Raw genomic sequence first — 4,498 nt, 5'->3', positions numbered from 1 at the left:
AGACTGTGAATGATGGCAACCTCTTCTTTACAACAAATACTACTAGAGTCCCATTGTGTAACACTATTGTTACTGATTCTAAACAATTTCAATAATTGAAGGAGAGTAATGTGTTGTTCACGCAGAGGTTTGCAGGATTTTCATAGAACTGAAATGTGATATCCAACACATGTCATGGAATTTCTATTCTTCATCTGCCCCGGCTCGCCTTTGATGTGGAGCCAAAACCGTAGTAAACCTCTAAGAACCTATGAAGATATGCATTACCCAGGGATTACACTGGTTCAATGACAAACAATTATTGGGAGTGAAGTTAAGATCAAAAGCTAAAGTTTGTTCAACACCGAAATAACAGTGTCAGCCTGTGATTCCCGTCTGGATATCAGTGCAAATAATTCATTCATTTACAAGCTTTATTTAGTTTTTCAAAATTGGATGACATATTTTTGTTACGTCGTATTGTTTGACCATTATTGACCATCGTTATTTACTATTAAATCTATTTCACTCTTTCATTTCTGATGATTAAATTAAGGTTGAAATAATGGAAGCAGCAATTTAAATCAGTTTGAGGAGCGATGATCAAACAAAAAATGTAAACAAAAGTACATACGTATAACAGTCCAGTTAGGCCAGGGAAAATCAGGTTTTAATGTATATATTTTTCCAATCCTAAATTTTGACTTACAGCTCAATCACGCAGACATTAGACGCCCTTGATGAGCTCTGTCTCTCTCCAGTTGTAGCTTAGGGATTTAGGATGGTCTTTATAACCCTGAGGTCAACATCAACATTGTTTTAAGGTGTCCCTGTGTGGGCAAGTGTCTATGCTCCGTGACACAATAAAGCATTTTTAAATTGGTAATAAGAAGGTTACAACTTCTAAAAAAAACAACACTTTCTTGTTTTATCATAAATGACTAAAAAAGTGCTACTGCAAAAACACTGTAGACAAATGTAGAAAAAAGATACCCAATAATAAAATTAATGATACAAATATTTGCAATATAGATTCTGTTAAATTGCTAATACACCTCAATAACAACTACATTGCGACTTGTTTTTAATTTTCCACCCACTAATGTGCCTCCAGAGAGCCCACGCTTATGGTCTCAACTGTGCAACGTACCAAATATTTAGAGTAATAGCTGGTTACTGTGCTATCTCTACCACTACAAGCTGTCAATCTCTGCCCCGGAGCTAATTAAAAAGGCCCCGGCGCTTTATTTGTTTGCACACACTCTGAGGGCAGACTGGAACAGTCAGGCGTGGGGGCATGACAAGCACGCCATGCCCCCTTAAATCACTCCCCTGTGCCAAAATGCTGACACCACACAAGAATCCTGACAAAACATGTCGCTGTGTCCCTAGTGTGGGCGAGACAAGAGCGAGGAAAAATCTAGATGGGTATGATTTATAGGAAATTTACAATCATTCTGTCATTTTTCTCTCTCCCCTCAGCTCCAATATATGCTGTCTTTTTTGTGTCACACAGATTCATACCATTTTTGTATTTCCTATTTACATAAAGCACAGGACTTTTGCACAGTACAAATAATATAAAACAAGCTTGAATGACTTACCGTATTGTCCCAAGCCTGCATCCCATCACCTCATCCTGTTCTAGGATACACTTTGTTTTCTCTGTGTGTCACTACTGCTGTCGTTGAAGTGGTTTTGCTACTCTCTGAAATCTGGACTCTTAAGAAGTGACATAAAGTTGGAGCTGGCATGGAACAAAAGACATATATTTTAATTGTATTGCAGTGGACCCTGGGGCATCAGCTGCTGTGGCCTCATGGCTCTCTGCTGCCACCTGTCTGTCTGTCGAGGAGCACATTACGACCTGCTCTGAAGATAGACCCGCAGAATGTGCTGAGTAATGCTGGGGGATCATGTTAAAATATCTCATTTATGTCTTGATATTGTTATTTTTTTTGTTTCCAATGAATTAAACGTTTTAATTGACAAGGTGAAGGGTAGGACTAAACATGTCAAATAGTCATCTCTCCCATAATATACCAACGTGACAGTTATAATGTTAAGTGACTAGACTTACTTGAGATAAATAATTTGATTGACTCTCTAGAGGGCAGCAGTAAAATTGTCTTGATCCTGATCAAATCTCTGCAAACCAGTGTTTGGAGAGCGAACCTCTGTTTTGCATGACTTTACGGCCCAACAGGAAGCCGTTGAAACTCTAACATAAATAGCAATCAGGCCACGAGTAAACCAATCAGCAGCTTTGTTTCAAAATATGCACCAATCAATTAGCAAATGGATATCCTTCCAAATTAAGAGACCGAATCAAAGCATCTCAGGAAACACCGTTACGGACAATCTACAGTTTGTTTTGCTTAATTGTTTTCATTTGATTTTTACTTGATTTAAATGTGTTTACATTGCAGAGGGTTAAATCATTTGATCAATCATCCGTGTGTTCTGTTTGAGAATATTCATAATGCAAGTTTTAGCCTTTATCACCTGTTGAGCTAATTAGATTTGACATTTTATCTCTTGGGAGTATCTTCTTGTACACTGTGAAGATGGGTAACAATAGCCAATCATCTCTTGTTCATTACTCTCTTTAGATTTATTAAGAACTTTCCTTACAGGCTTTTGAAGACAGCCGGTTGGCCTTATATGTACTCCAGTCCCACTCACACAGCTGTCTCCCAGGCTACAAGCAGAGAGCTTCATCACCTGATTCCAGCTGCAAACCACAAACAGATTGAGGGGGGATTTTTGTGTAGTCAGGCCATAATCGGCACGGAAGATGAAGAGGCCAAATATTATAGAACTGGCAACTTTGGCCATCAACAAAAGACAGTTCACACAGCTCTAAGCTTTTGTGCCAGTGACGGCTGATACAGTAGTAGCTTGGAATGTTGTCTGAGCATGTGACAACATTTCCCAGACCACTAAACATTGAAAACAGACCAACGAGGCAACATATTGCATTGATTTAGTCATTTGACAAATAGCTTTGGAATGAGTATCCACGTCGTTTCTAAGCGGTTGCCATGTAAGTAGTGGATAAAAAGAAACATGGTTTCTTATTTTAAAAACAGGAAATGACACAATGACAGGATACAAACTTATCACATATTGAGACGATTGTGGTAACTGTGGTGAGAAATGCTCTCTGGTTGGTGTCTTTATTGTCTCTCCATGCTGAAGTCCTGATGCGATCATCCCATTCACAAGATTTGCATTACTTCTGGTGTACTGCTGCAGCTCATGTCCACATGTTTACAGTACAGGATCCTAGTAGTCAGTGTATTTCTACCAAGGAATGTTGTAATAACCTACCTGAAATTAAAAATATATTTATACATTTTGTTCTTACTGTGAGACCATTTTTTTTGTTGAGTCTGTGTTTCCATTTGACCTTAGCTCATTTGAATACAGCAGGTTAGCTGAGTGGTTAGCGAGGGTCTGTCTTCTGTGGCAGCAACAATTTGAACTCCTAAAGTATCCTTGAGCTTTGAAGCTTTAAACCAGCAGTTGGGACTCTGGTGTGTTGCCAAGCTTGTACTCTGACCTTTTTGGAAGCAGGCAAGGGAGCAAGAATTTCCTTGTGTGAATCACTTTAATCTCCCTCATTGTGTGAGATTTAATGGGATAAAATGTTACTTTTCAACTATAAACAGCCCATATTGTATTTTGAAATGTGTTCACTGGACAATATTGTATATTACACCTCACACACCTGCACTAAAGTATGTGTGAACACAAGGTTAGCCTTTCATTATGCATCAAGGCAATCAGCACCAAACAACCACAGAGGATCGCAGAGTTTGGCTTGTCAAAACAAAACACGGTGATTGCCCTCCATTTGATTTTCCTAAACCCTGCAAACTCCAATGTGGAACTTCTGTCAGCGAGAGCAGAGCAGTTGAGAAAACAGGATTACTCGCTATGGCAACACCTGGAAGCAGCACGTGCGAGCAGGAGAGAAAAATGATCCTGGTTAACTGCCGCAGATAATGGCACTGCTATATTTATATTTGTCTTTGGCAAAGAACAACTCAGCCATTCCACCGCTAACCACAGCCAGCTTTTTTGTCTAAACATTGCCAGTGTGACTCTTGACTCAGTGTTGGAGTGAAGTGTAACAGAAGAGTTTCCAAATCCTAACAGGGTCATTGGTGTCAAGTGACTTAGAGTCCTCAGAGTGTCTAATTACTAGAAGTAGGAGTTGCAGCATGTCAATGAGTGCAATAACGTGGTTGACAAAAAAAGACCTGGAAAGTGAAGACAATAGAGGGTGTTTCATTATGTAAGTGACATGGTGATTAGGCCATGTGTTCTCCTGTGGTAACACATTAAAGACACATTTGCTGATTGCACTACAGCACCTACAAACCATCTTGTTTCTGTCAGAGATCAATGTTTATGTCTGGGAACTGACTGACATTAGTTTGATTTGTTAAGGTTGTCTGATGTACTGACAATTTCATGGCTAAGGACCCAGCTGAAGAAAAGCTCAAAGGCC

General features: G+C 39.3%; 1 long non-coding RNA gene across 1 annotated transcript in view; it reads right to left on the bottom strand.

Annotated features, from left to right (window-relative positions):
• The window catches only part of LOC120568744, a 7,181-nt gene extending 5,484 nt beyond the window's left edge, over positions 1-1,697 (bottom strand). Inside the window, exon 1 of the long non-coding RNA XR_005640771.1 lies at positions 1,584-1,697. This is a non-coding gene — a long non-coding RNA (uncharacterized LOC120568744). The remainder of the gene's footprint in view (positions 1-1,583) is intronic.
• Positions 1,698-4,498: the final 2,801 nt, after the last annotated feature.

This window comes from Perca fluviatilis, chromosome 11 (assembly GCF_010015445.1).
Source record: "Perca fluviatilis chromosome 11, GENO_Pfluv_1.0, whole genome shotgun sequence".
NCBI classification, from domain to species: domain Eukaryota; kingdom Metazoa; phylum Chordata; class Actinopteri; order Perciformes; family Percidae; genus Perca; species Perca fluviatilis.
Note: the sequence above shows the minus strand (reverse complement) of the source record. Positions and strands in the feature narration are given on the sequence as shown.